The 19,937-nt window shown below is 43.0% G+C and overlaps 1 protein-coding gene across 3 annotated transcripts in view; it reads right to left on the reverse strand.

Annotated features, from left to right (window-relative positions):
• The window catches only part of ark2n (arkadia (rnf111) N-terminal like PKA signaling regulator 2n), a 113,165-nt gene extending 94,693 nt beyond the window's left edge, over positions 1 to 18,472 (reverse strand). For 2 of the 3 annotated variants that reach the window (XM_078222738.1, XM_078222745.1), the window contains exon 1: positions 18,030 to 18,472. The gene's annotated coding sequence lies outside the window, so the exon portion shown is untranslated. The remainder of the gene's footprint in view (positions 1 to 18,029) is intronic. The other variant, XM_078222731.1, reaches the window with a different exon arrangement.
• Between the last annotated feature and the right edge of the window lie 1,465 nt (positions 18,473 to 19,937).

Consider the following 19,937-nt stretch of genomic DNA (forward strand, 5'->3'; position numbering starts at 1 on the left):
TTCAGGTCCAGTTGACTGAACCATTCCTCATGAGACAACCCTTCATTCCTAGAGCAGGGAGGTTATGATGGAGTTGTAAGAAATGCTCATTAGACTACAACTAGAGTGCTGTGTGCAGTTCTGATCACCACACTATAGGAAGGATATGATTGCACTATAAAAGGGTGCAGAGGTGATTCAACAGGATATTGCCTGGGAAGGAGTGTTTCAGCTATGAAGAGAAGCTGGTTAGACTGGGGCTGTTTTACTTAGAGCAGAGAAGATTGAGGGTGGACTTGATTGAGGTGTACTAATTTATGATTTTTGATTTGATTTATTGTCACTTGTATCAGTTTACAGTGAAAAGTATTGTTTCTTGCGCACTATACAGACAAAACATACCATTCATAGAGAAGGAAAGGAGAGGGTGCAGTATTAGTGTTACTGTCATAGCTAGGGTGGCCATGGTGTGGAGATGCCAGCGTTGGACTTGGGTAGGCACAGTAAAAAGTCTCACAACACCAGGTTAAAGTCCAACAGATTTATTTGGTAGCACGAGCTTTCGGAGCACTGCCCTTTCATCAGGTGAGTCATCATCATCTGATGAAGAAGCAGCACTCCAAAAGCTCGTGCTACCAAATAAACCTGTTGGATGTTGACCTGGTGTTGTGAGACATCTTACCATAACTAGGGTGTAGAGAAAGATCAACTTAATATAAGGTAGGTCCATTCAAAAGTCCAATGGCAACAGGGAAGCAGTTGTTCTTGGGTCGGTTGGTACATGCCCTCAGACTTTTGTATCTTTTTCCCCGACGTAAGGTGGAAGAGAGAATATCCGGGGTGCATGGGGTCCTTGATTTGCTGGCTGCTTTGCCGAGGCAGCGGGAAGTGTAGACAGAGTCAGTGGATGGGAGGCTGGTTTGTGAGGTGAACTGGGCTTTGTTCAGGGCCCTTTGTAGTTTCAAACAGTCTTGGTCAGAACAGGAGCCATACCAAGTTGTGATACATCCAGAAAGGCTATGGACCAAGCGCTGGAAAATGGGATTAGAGCTTGATGACCAGAGCAGACACGATTGGCTGAAGGTCCTCTTTCTCTGACTCTAGTGAATCTCCTATGAACTGCTTCCAATGCAAGTATATCCCTCCTTAAAAGGGACCAAATCCATACAGAATATTTTAGGTGTGGTCTATCCAATGGTCTGTACAGTCGTAGCAGGACTTCCTACTTTTACATTTCAACCCCCTTGCAATAAAGGTCAACATTCCTTTTGGGTTCCTAATTACTGAATGCTAGTTTTTTTGTGATACACAGACACCCAGGTAGCAATAAATGCAAAATTGCACAGCAAATGCTGACCTAGGCAGTGACATCACTGTAGCATTCAATAGTCCCTTTCTATTTAAATAATATTCTGCTTTTCTATTCTTCCTCACATCTGCCAAATTTATGCCAATTCATTTAATCTATCTATATTCCTGAAAAGAGACACATTGCCAAAGCTTTTCATCTTGCACACATCAGACCAAATTTCAAATGATAATGATTTATAATAAGGTTGGCTGTCAAGTCAAGGAAGCTTTGTCCATGGAAACCCCTCGGCCAGAGTCAACTTCTCATCCAGTCAGCACCCCTTTTCTCCTCTACTATAAATTTTGAAAGGTTGAAATTTTGCATTCTTTGTCCTGAAAAGCGCAAGACAAAACACTGACAACAATATTTAAGTTCTGTACCACCAACCGTCTACCTATATCCTTTGGCAGATTTTGTACCCTCCTCACAACTACGTTTCTAACATATCTTTGCATTGTCAGCAAATTTGTCTATAGTAGTCAGTCTATTCATCCAACTCAGGAATATAGACCGCAAGCAGTTGAAGCCTCAGCATTGACCCCTGTGGCACTCCATTAGGTACAGTTTAAAATGACCCAATTATCCAGTCTGTCTCCTGTTGGTTAGCCAATCCTCTATATGTATTAATAATTCACTCCCAACATCCTGAACTGCAAAATCACAAACTTTGGATGGGTACATCTGTCTTATATAAATAGTCAGAAAAAGTTAGATGTAAAATAATAAAAGTTAGTAGTAAAATAAAAGAAATAAAATCAATTCTAGCTTCTGGACAACTATTATATAGTCCTACATTGCCTGCCTGCACCCCCCCCCTCCCCCCCTCCACAGAACAGCCTTCACACTCCTATGGGACATACCCCACCACTCGACCACCCTGGGATTCTCCCCCCAACGCCCAACACACTATTCAATCCCTGACGGGAACTCTCCAACTCATGGCATTTACTTCCCCCACCCCTGACCAAATACCGCACCCCTGTCCTGACCCAACACTGCCCTCCCCCCCCACCCTGATCCCCAACCACACCCAACCCAATCCTACCAACCCCCCTTCCTGCAGCATGCCCTGACCCTACACCCCAAGGCCCGACTCAATACCAGATCCCCTCAAAGCCCAACCTGACATCTCCACTCAAGACCCACTTAAAATCCCTACAATACAGGAGGAGGCCATTTGGCCCATCGAGCCTGTACCAACAAAAATTCACATAGGGTTACAGGGATAGGGCCTATGTATTTACCCTGATAGTGTCAGGGGGACCAAGGGGCTATTTTTACCATGGCCAATCCACATAACCCATGCACCTTTGGCGTGTGGGAGGAAACCGGAGGATCTGGCAGAAATCCACACAGACACGGGGAAAATGTGCAAACTCCACACAGTCACCCAAGGTCGGAATTGAACCTGGGTCTTTGGCACTGAGGCAGCAATGCTGACGACTGTGCCACCGTGCCACCCATGCCACCACTTCCCACACAATTGCTGTACAAACCCTACCCGGGAATTTCAGGAGTGTGGGTGTTCCCTCGCGCATCTTTGGGGTACCTCCCTAATACGACACCCCTGGAGCTCAGACATTATGGTCCAATATCAAGAGGCCAGGCCTCGACACAAAGCCCTGGGGTGCTTGCGGCTGGTCCCCACGGCATGGGGACAGGAGAGAGAGTGGGGATGTATTGCTGATCTCACTGTGGATTGACCATATCCATGTTTCAAGATGGCAGCGGAGCGTGGCAACTCTTTGCTACCTATGTATAGTATAATTTATATGGACAGCATGCAAAACAATACCTTTCACTGTATCTCAGCACACGACAATAATAAATCAAATCAAAAAATCCTATCTTGGTAATGACCTATCACATGGTACCTTAGCGAACACCTTTTGGAAACCCATCAATTGCTCCCCTTTACTTGTTACATCCTCAAAGAACTCCAATAAATTTACCAATATATTTCCAAACTTGAATACAATAAGCAGTGGGGTCTGAATTTGCAGTATACCAATCACATAGACACATATATTTTGGAAGAACTGCCAATGTAACCAATTTTAGGAAGCCCATACAAGTCACGCTATTTGTTCAGTGCAGTTAGTTATAGTTAATAACTCTTTTTAAAATTACACATAGCTGAAGGCTGTAACAAAAGAGGGGGACTCATCAAATTTGTAAATTCAGTTTAAAATCTGTCTTCCAACATAAACAAATCAAAAAATATAAAAGCATTAATTTCAAACTAATCCAATATTTCTGCAAAAACATAATGTTGATATTATTCAGAGGAAGTTTCATCATCTGAATTACTACATAATCTTACAAGTTTTGTAACGGAATTTTTTTTACAATGTCTCAGCTTCTTTGTGATTGGGTTTTATGTTGCAACTGTCTTGGTTACAGGAAGATAACAACAGGAGAAGAACATTCAGCTTCTCAAGCTGGTTCCACCAAACATTCAGATCCTGGTTGATTTGTATACCCCACCAAACAGAAATCCCTTAATCTCAGCCTTAAAATTTTCAACTGATCCCACATCAGCAACCTTCTGAGGAACAATATCCCAGGTTTCCACTACACCTGAAAAGAAAAGGCGCTTTGCGATTTTCAATCCTAAAAGCTGGCTCCAAATTTAAGATTTAATACACCCCAATGGCCAATTTGTTTTCTGCTCTTTTACCCGAATATTGTTTGATATCCTTTCCTATGTTAATATATCCTTCTTGAGATTTGGCACCCAAAACCAGGACTCCAAATGGGGTCTGACCAAAGCTATGTATAAAGTAAAACATCACTTCCTCACCTATGCATTCTAACCCACTTGAAATATGGGTGAGCATACCACTATCCTTTTTGATTATTTTGTGTATCTATGTACCAGCTTTTAGTGATTTCTGTACACAAACGCCTTTGCCATTATGAAAATGTTACAACTTTATTTTCTTGGAACCAAAGTGGGTGACCACATACTTCCCCACATTGAACTCCATCTGCCATAGTTTTACCCACTCACATATATTTACATCCCATTTATAACTTTCTTTCCCCCATCTACAGAACCCACTGTGTTTCCTAGCTCCTTGTCATCTGCAAATGTAGATCCACAACTCTTTATTCCTTCAATGCATGTGCATGGTGAAGCACCAAGACCCCAATATCCTGGAAACACTACTTGTAACCTTCCACCAAATCAGAAAACGTTAATTTTAATCTATATTCTGTCCACTCCCAATCTATATCACAAGGTTAACTCCAATTCCACGTTAGTAGTTTTTGCTCTTTTTCTAAGGTCAGAACACACCATAGGAGCACATGCTGTGCATTTCAAATAATGAATTTATATAATCTTTACAGCATTAGAAACCTACCATTTGTATTCCCTAAATAATTTGCATTCTTACACCAAGCTTCCAAAGATCTTTTTAGCAATTGTCAGACACGATCAAAATATTTATGGTCCTTCAATATAAAACAAAGTGTAATAGCCAGAGTTTAATATCCCCACTTTCATCAAACAATGAGGATACTTTCATTGTGTTTAAAGTGATAGATTCATTTGTAGAATTATATCCCACCATAATCTGTAATCTCAGAGCGCAGAGTATCCCTAATTCTACCAGCACTATCAAGCCAGGAAACTTTTAATTTAATAAAGTATAGAAAAGCATGACAGGAGCAGTACCAGGCACACCTAAAATGGTGTCAACTAGTGTAAGTGATAATACAGGACCACACTCATGCTAATCATCGGATGCAGCATTCTATAAATAGAGCCAAGCAATCCTACAACAAAAGTTCTGCAGTTCTGTCAAATCCAGTCGTAAATAATGCTGGACAATTAAATAACTGACCAGAGGAAAAGGCTGCCTGAATATCCCTGATCTCAATGTTGGTAGTACCTAGCATGTGAGTGTAACAGATAAGGTTGAAATGTTTGCAACCATCTTCAGGCAGAATGGATTAGTAGAATTAGTAACGCAGTCTCCTCCTGGGGTGCTCACGGTCAAAGATGCCAATCTTGATACCAAGAAAATGGCTGACTGCACAGGGTGGAGTTAAGACAATGGGCCCCAACAACATCCTGGCTGTAGTGCTAATGATGTGCATGAGAATTAGCCTTACGCCGAGCCAATCTGCTTTTGTACACTTACAACATTAACATATAACCAAGAATGTGCAAAATTACACAGGTATGTCTGGCCAGAAAAAGCAAAACAAATGCAATCCAGCCAATTAATACCCGATGAGCCTAATCTCAATCAAAGTAATAGAAGGTGATGGTGTTATCAAGGAGCACTTGCTCATAAATGACCTGTTCACTGATGCTTAATTTGGATTCTGCCAGGAATACTTGGCTGCAGAGCTCATAACAGCTATAGTCTAAACAAGGACAAAAGAGCTAAATTGCAGATACAAAGTAAGGTGACTTGAGAGTGACTGCACTTGACATCAAGGAGTTCTAGTAAAAGTGCAGTCAATGGGAACCCAGAGGAAAACTCTCCACTGGCTGAAGTAATATCCAGTACGAAGCAAGATGGTCAGAGCCAATCATCTCTGCCTAAGGACATTGCTGCAAGGATTACTCAGGACTGTGTCATGGTCTAATCATCTTCAGCTGCTTCAAATGACTTTCTTCCACAAGGTCAAATGTTGGGAGGTTTGCTGATAATTGCACAATGTTCAGTTATATTGGCAAAACCTCAGAATTGAGCAGTCTGATAGCATACAGCAAGATTGGGGCAGCATTTAAACTTGGCCTGGTAAGTGGCAAGTAATATTTGTTCCAACAAGTGTTGGGCAAGGACCAGCTCCAACAAAAGACCTCGCCTTGACATTCAGCAGCAATATCAATGTCAAATCTTCCACTATTAATATCCTGAGGGAGTCACTATTGACCAGAAACTTAACAGGACCAGCCATATAAATTGTGACTACAACAGCAGCTCAGAGGCTGTTATGAGTGACACACCTCCTAGCCCGGAAATCTTTTCCACCTCCTACAAGTCACAAAGTTGGGAGTATGATGGAATAGCCATCATTTGCCACAATCAAGAATCTCAGCAGTATCCAGGACAAACCAAGACTTGGATCAGTGGCAAATAACATTTGTTCATTTGTGCCCAAAGTGCTAGGTAATGACCATCTCCAATAAGAGAGTCATAGAATCAAAATCATAGAATCCCTACAGTGCAAGGAGGCCATTTGGCCCATCGAGTATGCACTGACACTCCAACAGAGCATCCTACCCAGAGCATCTTTATCCCAGTGACTCCACATATTTACCCCGTTTATCCCTCCAGCCTACACATCCTGGGACATTAAACAGCAATTTAGCATGATCAATCAACCTAACCCACACATCTTTGGAGTGAGGGGAGAAACCGGAGCACCCAAAGGAGAACTACGCAGACACAGAGAATGTGCAAACACCAGACAGTAAGAAGTTTAACAACACCAGGTTAAAGTCCAACAGGTTTATTTGGTAGCAAAAGCCACACAAGCTTGTGTGGCTTTTGCTACCAAATAAACCTGTTGGACTTTAACCTGGTGTTGTTAAACTTCTTACTGTGTTTACCCCAGTCCAACGCCGGCATCTCCACATCACAAACACCAGACAGACAGTGACCCAAGACCAGTATTTGGTCCAAGGCCAGTATTGAACCCAGGTCCCTGTCACTGTAAGACAGCAGTGTTAACCACTGTGCCATCCAACTACATTTCCTTAACATTCACCAAGATTAGAATCAACATCCTGACGGTCATCATTAACCAGAAGCTTAGCTGAAGCAGCCACATAAAAAGAGGTCAGAGACTGTGAATTTTACAGCGACTAACTTACCTACTTGCCAATGTTTGTCCATCATCTACAAGACACAAATCAGGAATGTGATGGATTCTGCACTTATAAAATCCCTACAGTACAGAAGGAGGCCATTCGGCCCATCGAGTCTGTACAGACCGCAATTCCATCCAAGTCCTATTCCCGTAACCCCACATATTTACCTGCTAATCCCCCTGACACTAGAACATAGAACATAGAACAGTACAGCACAGAACAGGCCCTTCGGCCCACGATGTTGTGCCGAGCTTTATCTGAAACCAAGATCAAGCTATCCCACTCCCTATCATCCTGGTGTGCTCCATGTGCCTATCCAATAACCGCTTAAATGTTTCTAAAGTGTCTGACTCCACTATCACTGCAGGCAGTCCATTCCACACCCCAACCACTCTCTGCGTAAAGAACCTACCTCTGATATCCGTCCTGTATCTCCCACCACGAACCCTATAGTTATGCCCCCTTGTAATAGCTCCATCCACCCGAGGAAATAGTCTTTGAACGTTCACTCTATCTATCCCCTTCATCATTTTATACACCTCTATTAAGTCTCCCCTCACCCTCCTCCGCTCCAGAGAGAACAGCCCTAGCTCCCTCAACCTTTCCTCATATGACCTACCCTCCAAACCAGGCAGCATCCTGGTAAATCTCCTCTGCACTCCTTCCAGCGCTTCCACATCCTTCCTATAGTGAGGTGACCAGAACTGCACACAATATTCCAAATGTGGTCTCACCAAGGTCCTGTACAGTTGCAGCATAACCCCATGGCTCTTAAACTCCAACCCCCTGTTAATAAAAGCTAACACACTATAGGCCTTCTTCACAGCTCTATCCACTTGACTGGCAACCTTTAGAGATCTGTGGATATGGACCCCAAGATCTCTCTGTTCCTCCAGTCTTCAGAACCCTACCTTTGACCCTGTAATCCACATTTAAATTTGTCCTACCAAAATGAATCACCTCACATTTATCAGGGTTAAACTCCATTTGCCATTTTTCAGCCCAGCTTTGCATCCTATCTATGTCTCTTTGCAGCCTACAACACCCCTCCACCTCATCCACTACTCCACCAATCTTGGTGTCATCAGCAAATTTACTGATCCACCCTTCAGCCCCCTCCTCTAAGTCATTAATAAAAATCACAAAGAGCAGAGGACCAAGCACTGATCCCTGCGGCACACCGCTAGCAACCTGCCTCCAATCCGAAAATTTTCCATCGACCACCACCCTCTGTCTTCGGTCAGCCAGCCAGTTACCTATCCAATCGGCCAACTTTCCCTCTATCCCACACCTCCTTACTTTCATCATAAGCCGACCATGGGGGACCTTATCAAACGCCTTACTAAAATCCATGTATATGACATCAACTGCCCTACCTTCATCAACACACTTAGTTACCTCCTCAAAAAATTCTATCAAATTTGTGAGGCACGACTTGCCCTTCACGAATCCGTGCTGACTATCTCGGATTAATCCGCATCTTTCTAAATGGTCGTAAATCCCATCCCTAAGGACCCTTTCCATCAATTTACCAACCACCGAAGTAAGACTAACCGGTCTATAATTACCAGGGTCATTTCTATTCCCTTTCTTAAACAGAGGAACAACATTCGCCATTCTCCAGTCCTCTGGCACCATCCCCGTGGACAGCGAGGACCCAAAGATCAACGCCAAAGGCTCTGCAATCTCATCCCTTGCCTCCCAAAGAATGCTAGGATACATTTCATCAGGCCCAGGGGACTTATCGACCTTCAGTTTATTCAAAACTGCCAAGACATCCTCCCTCCGAACATCTATTTCCTCCAGCCTATTAGCCTGTAACACCTTCTCTTCCTCAAAAACATGGCCCCTCTCCTTGGTGAACACTGAAGAAAAGTATTCATTCATCACCTCGCCTATCTCTACTGACTCCATACACAAGTTCCCACTACTGTCCTTGACCGGCCCTAACCTCACCCTGGTCATTCTTTTATTCCTCACATAAGAGTAAAAAGCCTTGGGGTTTTCCTTGATCCGACCCGCCAAGGACTTCTCATGTCCCCTCCTAGCTCTCCTAAGCCCCTTTTTCAGCTCATTCCTTGCTAACTTGTAACCCTCAATCGAGCCATCTGAACCTTGTTTCCTCATCCCTACATAAGCTTCCCTCTTCCTTTTCACAAGACATTCCACCTCTTTTGTGAACCATGGTTCCCTCACTCGGCCATTTCCTCCCTGCCTGACAGGGACATACCTATCAAGGACATCCAGTATTTGTTCCTTGAAAAAGTTCCACTTTTCATTAGTTCCTTTCCCTGACATTTCTGTTCCCAACTTATGCCCCCTAATTCTTGCCTAATCGCATCATAATTACCCCTCCCCCAATTGTAAACCTTGCCCTGCCGTACGGCCCTATCCCTCTCCATTGCAATAACAAAAGACACCGAATTGTGGTCACTATCTCCAAATTGCTCTCCCACAACCAAATCTAACACTTGGCCCGGTTCATTTCCCAGTACCAAATCCAATGTGGCCTCACCTATAGTCGGCCCATCCACATATTGTGTCAGGAAACCCTCCCGCACACACTGCACAAAAACTGCCCCATCCAAACTATTTGACCTACAAAGGTTCCAATCAATATTTGGAAAGTTAAAGTCCCCCATGACAACTACCCTGTGACCCCCACACATATCCATAATCTGCTTAATTGAATCCATAATTCACTAGGGTCAATTTAACCCACACATCGTTGGACTGTGGGAGGAAACCGGAGCACCCGGAAGAAACCCATGCAGAAACAGGGAGAAAAGTGCAAACTCCACACAGACAGTGACCAAGGCCGGAATTGAACCTGGGTCCCTGGCGGTGTGAGACAGCAGTGCTAACCACTGTGCCACCACTTGCCTGGATGCATGCAGTTTCAAAAACACTCAAGAAGCTTGACACCATCCACAACAAAGGAGCCCAAAGATTGTTACCCCATCCATCATCTTAACTATTCACCCACATACCCTACCGGCACAATATGGCTGCAGTGCACATCACTGCTTCATCGACAGCACCTCCGCCACTTGAAAGGACATGGATGGTGGTTGAATACCAACCATCATGTGCAAGTTCCCCTCTTAAGTTGCACATCAATCTGACTTGAGAATATCATTCCTCACTGCTGGGTCAAAGTCCTGAAAATCCGTTTTTAAACAGTACACTAGGAGTACCTTCATCACATGGGCTGCAGCGGTTCAAGAAGTCAGCAATCCAGCACCTTAAGGTTAATTAGGGATGTTCAACAAATACTGGTTTTGCCAATGATGCCCATATTCAGTAAATAAATTTTAAAAACTATCGTCTCTAAAGGAGCGTAACTACCTCAGCAAATACATGCCACTTCTTTCCATTACAGATGGCCCATTAATTCTGGAGATTGTAAAAGCATTTTTCCTTAGCAGCCAGAAAGATTGGCCAGAATAAAGTATGATCACCTATTGCTAAATTCCTGTGACTATTTCTAGATTGAAGTGGTAGCACAACATTGTAAAATGAATATAATTTCCTCCAGCTTCACATAAATATCAATTATTTCTAAACAATAGAAGAGTGTGATACAACATCCCTTATTTCAAGCCCCAAACAACTACAATCAGTACAGAAAATGGATGCCACATTCAGATACAATTTGTACTTAAACATGCACTCTGAGAAGCAACATGTCAAGACACAAATAATACGCAGAAATTTAGTGAAATTCAGTTCAAATACACATTCTTTTGCAGTTTGGATTCATGGACATTCTTTCTTATATCTAACTGTAATTTACAAATGTGAAAATCGCTGATTATAAAATAATAGAGTATTTCCTTGTGGTTAATAATTCTAGTGATCATGTCACTTGTGCTTCAGTTCTGGCAGAATTTTAAAACTTTGACAATGAAAGCCAACAACACATCACTAACCAAATTCTACTCAGCCTATTATTCCCCACTAGCCCTACCACCGTCATGATTTTTGCCCCTATACAAGTCACTTGCTTTCACCCACAGAGACTAGCATTGTACCTTTTACATCAAAAAATCTCAATGAGATTCACCAATAGGTATAAGAAAATAGGACATCAAGCTAGGAAGACCGTATTTTGAAGAGGTGACCAAAGACTTATGGTTTTCAATGTTGGAGAAAGAGATTAGCACATAAATATATTTGCTGAGGTCAAAAACTCACTGCAAAACTTGTCTAGCAAATGCTTAGAGATGAGGTGGTTGGGCAAATTTTACTTCTGGAAACAGTTTTTTTTCCCTAAATTAACTGAAATGACATGAATATACAGCAAACTGAGCAGAATTTAAAATGTGTTTCTTCCGAAGGAAATGCAGTCAGAGAGGGAATGGGTGATCACCAATCAGAAGAAGGGAGGCAGGGAGGTAATTAGGAAGGCCCAGGGTGCATTTACTCAAGAGTCAGGGGGAGATAAAAGGGCAGAAATGTAGGCTAATCTCTGAGAACTATAAGAATAATAGGGGATTTCAACTTCCCCAACATTAATTGGGATAGTCAAAGTGTGAAAGGTTTAAGAGTAGGAGGAATTCTTAAAAGAGCTTTTTTTATGATAATACGTAGGAAGCCCTACAAGAGAGGGGGCAGTGCTGTACATAGTTTTAGAGAATGAAGCCAGCTAACTGGTAGATGTTTCAGTGGGGGAGCATTTTGACCAAAACTCAGTAGGATTTAAGGCGGTTATGGAAAGGAGCAAAGGTGGACTGGAAATGAAAGTACTGAATTAGGGGAGGGCCAAAGTAAACTGGAAGCAGCTACTTGTAGGAAAATCAACACCAGAGCAGTGAGATTCATTCAAAAAGGAAAAAGTGTGCACAGGGAAAACATGCTCCCATGGAAGTGAAGAGTGGAAGCAACAAGTCCAGGGAACCCTGGATGTCAAGGAATATTCAGGGTTAGATAAGGAAAAAAAGGAAGTTTATGGCAGATATTAAGGGCTCAAGACAGTGGAAACCCCAGGGCAGTAGAGAAAATACAGTGGGGGGGGGGGGGGTGTCTTATAAGTATAATGTGGGCAGGAGGATGACCAGGGAAAGAGTAGGGCCCAACATGGCAATTTGTGTGGAGTCGAAGATGTAGGTGAGATTTTAAGCGAGTACTTTGCATTTGTGTTCACTATGGTGAAGGATGATGTACGTATAGAAATCAGGGAGGGGCATTGTAATTTACTTGAACAACTCAAGAGGGATGAGTTAACAACAGTTTTAATGGGCCTACAAGTGGATAAATTCCCAGGCCCAGATGAGATGTATCCCAGGCTGCTGTGGGAGACAAGGGAGGTGATTACAGAGGCCCTGACAATTTTCAAATCTTCGCTGGCCACAGGAGAAGTCACAGTAAGAAGTCTCACAACACCAGATTAAAGTCCGGCTCCAAGTGGAGAGGATCTCAAGAAGATCACGCATATCGACACAGACATCAAGTTTCTACTAGACTTCTTACTGTGTTTACCCCAGTCCAACGCCGGCACAGGAGAAGTGCCAGAGGGCTGGAAGACAACTAACGTGGCACCATTATTCAAAAAAGGAAGGGAGGTAAAAAAAAAACCAGGAAATTACAGGCCTGCGAATCTAATGCAAGTAGTAGGCAAATGATTAGAAAAGATTCTGAGGGACAGAATTAATCTCCACTTGGAGATACAAGGATCAAGGATTGTCAGCATGATTTTGTCAAAGGGCTTACAAATTTGACTGAATTTTTCGAGGAGGTGACTTGGTGTGTTAGATGAGGATAGTGCAGTTGATGTAGGCTACATGGACTTCAGTAAGGCTTTTGACAAGGTCCCACATCTGAAGCTGGTGAAGAAGGTAAGAGCCCATGGGATCCAGGGCAATTTGGCAAACTGGATCCAAAACTGGATTAGTAGTAAGTGGCAAAGGGTGATGGTCGAAGATTGATTTTGTGACTGGAAGCCTGTGTCCAGTGATGTTCTGCAAGGATCGGTGCTGGGTCCCTTGCTGTCTGTAGTGTACATTAATGATCTGGACGTGAATGTAGCAGGTATGGCAAGTAAATTCACAGATAACACAAAATTGGTGGTGTGATAAATAATGAGGAGCAAAGCCTTAGATTACAGGATGATATAGACAGGCTGGTTAGATGGGCAGAACAGTAGCAAATGGAATTTAACCCTAAAAAGTGTGAATTTTGGGAGGACTAACAAGACAAGGGAATAGACAATGAATGGTTGAACCCTGAGAAGTACAGAGGATCAGAAAGACCTTGGTGTGCATATCCACTGATCTCTGAAAGCAACAGAACAGGTAGATATGGTAGTTAAGAAGGCATATGAGATACTTGCCTTTATTAACCAAGGTAATCTCCACATCATTGAATTTAAGAACAGGGAGGTAATGATGGAGCTGCAAAAAAACACTAGTTAGGCCACAGTTAGTGTAGTATGTGCAATTCTGGTCATCAGATTATAGGAAGTGATTGCACTAGAAAAGGTGCAGAGGAGATTCACCAGGACGTTGCCTGGGCTGGAGCGTTTCAGCTATTAAGAAAGGCTAGATAGGCTGGGGTTGTTTTCCTTGGAGCAGAGAAGACTGAGGGGGACCTGAATGAGGTGTATAAAATTGAGGGGCATAGAAAGGGTGATAGGAAGGAACTTTTCCCCTTAGCAGAGGGGTCAATAGCCAGGAGGCATAGATTTAAGGGGCAGGAGGTTATAGGAGATATGAGGAATCTGGAACTCATTGTCTGAAAGGGTGGTAAAGACAGGAACCCACACAACATTTAAGAAGCATTCGAATGAGCACTTGAAATGCCATAGCATATGAGGCTATAGCTAAGTGCTGGAAAATGGGGTTAGAATAGATAGGTGCTTGATGGCTGGTGCAGGTACGATGAGCCAAAGGGTCTCTTTCCATGTATGACTCTAAGTTGCAATTCAAACCTTGGCTTTTCTTGCTGGTGAATATCCAGGACCTGATTTTCATTGTGTAAGCGAACGGGTTTTGCGCAAGTTAAATTTGGACCCCAGAGCAAATGGGATCAGAGTAGAAAAGCTATCAAGCAAAATATGTCACAGGTCATGGACAGTTACAACAATTACGAAGATCCATAAAAGCTCATCCCATTGTCCAGAAATTCTCAGTTTTTACAAATGATCAATAATGTAAAACAGCAGTGGTACATAGAGGAAAAACAATTTCAATGATCCATGACATAAAATATAGGTACCTTTTGTCAAGCTATTTTTAAAAAATTCAAGTGCTACTAGACAAATAACCATTGCTCAGATATTGCTTGTTAAAAAATGCTTTACATTAAGAATGCTATTGTAAATAAATTAATTTCCAGTTATTTTATAATAGGGCTTTAAATGTTCCCTGATGAACTAGGGAAGCCAGCTTCAATCTGGCTATTTTTAAGTAGTACATTTGCGGCATTAGTAATAATGCAGTATCAAAATCAGACCATCCATCTAGTGCTGCAGATCACCAAATCTTGTTTGATTCTAATCTCTACAGCTACAATTCTTAGAATCACACAGTGCAAAAGAGGGTCTTCAGCCCATCAAGTCTGCACCTATACATGAGAAACACCTGAACTCCCACCTAATCTCATTTACCAGCACTTGGCCCATAGCCTTGAATGTTATGATGTGCCAAGTGCTCATCCAGATTTTTTTTAAGGATGTGAGGCAACCCACTTCTACCACCTCCCAGGCGGCACATTCCAGACCGTCACCACCCTCTGGGTAAAAAAGTTTTTCCTCACATTCCCCCCATACCTCCTGCCCCTCACCTTGAACTTGTGTCCTCTTGTGACTGACCCTTCAACTAAGGGGAACAGTTGCTCCTTATCCACTCTGTTCATGTCCCTCATAATCTTGTACACCTCAATCAGGTCGCTCCTCAGCCTTCTCTATCCAATGAAAACAATCCAAGCCTACGCAACCTCTCTTCATAACTTAAATGTTCCATCCCAGGCAACATCCTAATGAATCTCCTCTGCGCCCCCTCCAGTGCAATCACATCACTTCCCAGCAATCTGGAATATGCTTCTTTGTAAAAGTTAGGTGTAATTTGAAGGTAATTTTCTCACAATGGATGTCATGAAATCCTACAAAATTTAGGACGTTTTAAGTCATTGTTGCTTTTTTAATCAAACAGCACATAGCTTCTCTCTTTCATTCCAATGTGCATCTCTCCCCCTTTTTCTGCATATTCCTTGGTCTTTCACTCTTTCTCAAGCTCCCTAAGCTTATTTTGCTCCACGGCCACCTGCCACTGCAATTTTACTCCCAGATTTCCCACCTCCCTTTCTAGGTTTGTTCACACCTCTTTTCCATCCCTGGTTCATCTATTTCACTGCAAGCCTGCCTGTCTGTCTCCTTCTCTCTTTGATCTATGGATGTCTATCTTTATCTTTCTCTTGCATCCTGTCTGTCCATCAAAAAGTTGACCTGATATTACATGTTTTTCCTCAATCTCCAGTTTTATCTATACCTCTGAGCGTTTCTGTTAACTCTAAGGCATACCCACAGCTCTCCAACATTTCCAGGCTCAAGGCCAACCCTTGCTCTGTTGTTCCATCATAGGTAGAATTTGCCTATGGCCAACTTTCTCTATGCCAGATCTTTGACTCATTCTGTCGCATAGCTTTCTCTCAGCCTTGGTGAATTCAAGTCCCATTCCAGAAATTTGAGCACATAAGCCAGGCTGACATTTAAAAGCAGTGCAGCGGGACCATATTTCATATGAGACATTAAACTGAGGATCATCTGCACTATTCCTGCAATCTATGCCCTTATATGGTTGCACGACACTGCCTACCCTCTTACGTCTTTTACCTTGTCCTCAGGATTGCATGTGTTTAGTATACCATTTACTGCTTCCCCTGTTTCTGTCCATTTATCCTTAGAATCATTCAGCATTAAGGCCATTGAGTTTATTGTACTTGTACTGGCTCTTTAAAATGTTCTTCAATTCAGTCCAACTCTCCAGATTTTTCCTCCATAATCCAACAAACTAGATTGTTCAAGTACATATGCAATTGCCTTTTGAAAATCACGATGGAACATGATTCGACTATAGTGTTCCAGATCTTACACAACCCTCTGTGCTAATCACTGATTCATTTGCCAAAGGAAATAGTTTCTCCTTTCCTGCTTTATTAAAACCCCTTCATAATTTTGAATATTTTTATTATCTCTCCTCTGAATCCTTGACTCGAAGGAGAAACATTTCAGCTTCTCCAAATAACTGAATCCCATATCATTGGCATCATCCCATTAATTATCCTCTCCAGGGCTTCACGTCCTTCCCCAAGCATGGTCAGAACAGCACACAATACCAGCTGAGGATTAACCAGTGGTTTGTGAAGGTTTAGCAAAACTATCTTCCCTGAGTCCATCTGCCTGCCTTTTGCTGTGTTTAATGTTTTCCAAAGTACTTCTCTCCATTTCCAAACATGAACCTTTGACTCCCTTTGTCCCAAGGCCTCCTGACCCTTCTAAACTTTGCTTTTCAATATGGCTGCACCAATTTCTGTCTTAATCATCTATCTCTGTTCAGTTTGTTCCTCCCCATATATTAGCAGACTTTGCTATTTCTTTCACTGACTTCTGGCCTCCCAGATTCCTTAAGTTTGTACGTCAACCCCAAAGTCTCTTCTTAGTGGGGACATTAAAAGCAGTAAGAAGTTTAACAACACCAGGTTAAAGTCCAACAGGTTTATTTGGTAGCAAAAGCCACACGCCGGCATCTCCACATTAAAAGCACCAGGGTACAACGAAAAAAAAATTCTAGCACCCTAGACAACTCTCAAAAACAGAGTAACTCAAACATGTCATATTTCTTTGACTTGAATCTTGGTGTGCTAAATTACCTTTGTCTACATAACAGCAGTGACTGCACTTCTAAGTCATTCATTATGCATGAAGTGTTTTCAGACACCCAGAGATATAACGTATAAGGTATGACAGAAATACAAGCTGATTATTCTGTTGTCACCTCAGGTTTACCTCTCACTTGCTAAATACACATGTGCCTGCCAAGCCTGCTTTCCTTATTTAAGCCCGTGCATATCATGCTTATCTCAAGTTTAATATACACATATATAGATTGAAAACACATACACGTCTATATACATATCTCAGTGAATCGCAATGATCTGCGTCCACCCTTCCTCCTTGCATCGCCCTTATTCCAGCACCTAATTCATTGTTTATCTGTATGTAGCCCCTTCTCTCCCTCACTAAGTTTACATTTCCCGCTTTATCTTTGTTTGCCCATCACTTTGTTATGCTCCCATTCTCCCTCCCATCTCTCCTCCTCCCATAATGACATAAAAAGATGGGAAAAAGCAGGCCATCTGCCATTCAAAAAATATCATGGCTGATCTGACGGCACCCTTAACTCCACTTTCCTGCCTGCCTGCCCACCCTGAAGGCCCTGCACATCAAAAATCTAACACAGCCTTTAATATTTTCAATGTCCCAGATTCCAGTGCTCTTTGCGGAAGACAGTACCAAAGATTATCGACATGCAAAGAAGAAATTCCTATCACCACCTTAAATGGGTGGCCCCTGGCTTTTTAAACATTACACCCTGATTCTAGATTCCCCATTCAATCCTCTCAGCATCTAACCTGACGAGCACCTTCATAATCAGATATGTTCAATCTCTCTACTCAACTCCACAGGGTATAGGCCCAATCTGCTCAACATTTCCTCACAAGTCAAACCTTTTATCCCAGGAATCCGGTCCTCACCCTCTCTCAATCCGTCCATCCATCCGCCCCCCTCTGCCCCTTGTTCCTTCTCCCCTGCCAGCTCTCACGTGCAGCCCTCTCCTTTTCTCTCTTTCTCTCTCTGGTTCTTACCGTTTTGAGTCTGTCTCTCTGGCTCCCAAAACAAGCTCACTTCCGCTCCTGCGCACTGCCACTCCAGCAGCGCTGCGCGCGGTCACTGATAGGGCGACTCCGTGGGGGGGTGGAGGAGTGGCGCAGACCCTCCTCCCGAGTCTGGGCGGCTGCGGCCTGTCTCCACACAGTCACTTCGACCCACCGACCGCCAGCCGCCTCTCCAAAATGGCGGAGACTCCCTCCGGCTCCAATAGAGTTCCCCCCCCCTCTCTCTCCCCGACTTCCGGTCCCTCCGAGCTGTAATGTTAAACGTCGGGATCGCACACAGCAGCGCGCCCGAGCTGGGTGTTCGCGCGCAAAACGGTTGGTGGCTGGACCGGCAGCATAGTCCCGGCCACGGTTCTTGCCTCTCTCTCTCCGTCTGCCGCTCCTCTCAAAATGGCAGCCGCTTCGCCGGCTGCACGAGCGGAAGGTCAGGCGCCTGTGAGCCGGAAGCGATTCTCTTCCTGAAGGTTACCATAGCAATGTTCCAGCTCCAGCCTCTTCCATTGCCGCCATTTTAAATACGTTTTCATTTTCTCACACAATAACTATCTCAAATTCAACCCAGAACTGATTCAGTATAAGAGTTACAAAACCTTTCCCTTGCTTGTTGGCAAATTCCATCCTGGTTTTGAAAACTGTGCAAATCATTTTGCTGTAGTTTATTTGTGTCACAAGTAGGCTTACATTAACACTGCAATGAAGTGACTGTGAAAATCCCCTATTCGCCACACTCCGGCGCCTGTTCGGGTACACTGAGGGAGAATTTAGCATGGCCACTGCACTTAACCAGCACGTCTTTCGGACTGAGAGGGGAAACCGGAGCACCCGGAGGAAACGCACACAGACACGGGGAGAACATGCAGACTCCGCCCAGACAGCGACCCAAAGCCGAAATTGAACCCGGGTCCCTGGCGCTGTGAGACAGCAATGCTAACCACTGCCATCCCATGCCACCTTTTTAAAAAAGTTACCTAATCTTTGCCATCGGAAAGCAGCCTTGAAAATTAATTATATTCACTCTTATTTATAAATATTAGGTTTGTCTGAGCTGAGATTTTGGTTTTTTTTGTCACTTATGGTCAACAGGTGTGCAGCCATAGCCCACCCAACCCTGCATAAAGTGTATATTTTAATGTACTCCCCATCTCATCACATTTTCCCTATCACCCTCCCTTCTCCTTACTCGGCCACTTAATAAAACCTACACAACACCGCAGCAAAACAAGTGTGTACATAAGACAGAAACTGCTTTAAAGTTACTAAAACTGACCACAAAACTAATGTGCATTACTACTTTAAGTCAGTAACTCATGCAAGTTCCAATCCATAACATTTCACAGTAAAATTGAGCTACATTTATCAAGTTCCAACCACATTAGCATCAACTTTCAGACTCATGTCAGTGTTACAAAATACTGTACTGTATTATTTATTTAGATTAATCTTGCTGACACCTGCAGTCTCGTTTCACATAGGAAACAAAGATCACAGATCTTTCAGTTAGCCCATGCTTTTTAAAATCAAATCAATCAGTTAAGTTTTAAAAATGGACATGGTCATTTAGGAGAAATGCATTCCACCTGACTCAAACATTCATGAAGAAATAGATACAGTTATGGGACTGGAACATCTCTCAGCTATCCTTTGATTTGATAGTTTAAAGCAACTAGTTAGAAGCAATTGTAACCAAATATTTTGTGTTCATGTCAACCAGCTGGATAATATTTAAATTACAGATGGAAAACCTTTCAACCTCAACCGGGTAAAATCCAAGAAGATAATAAGACATCACTCCAGTAACTTCAGTATGCAGATGACATCACCATTTCAGCGTTCTAAGAAGAGAATCTCCAAGCCATGCTTGACACCTTCAGTGAAGCA

The sequence above is a fragment of the Mustelus asterias genome, chromosome 1, assembly GCF_964213995.1.
Source record: "Mustelus asterias chromosome 1, sMusAst1.hap1.1, whole genome shotgun sequence".
NCBI classification, from domain to species: Eukaryota; Metazoa; Chordata; class Chondrichthyes; order Carcharhiniformes; family Triakidae; genus Mustelus; species Mustelus asterias.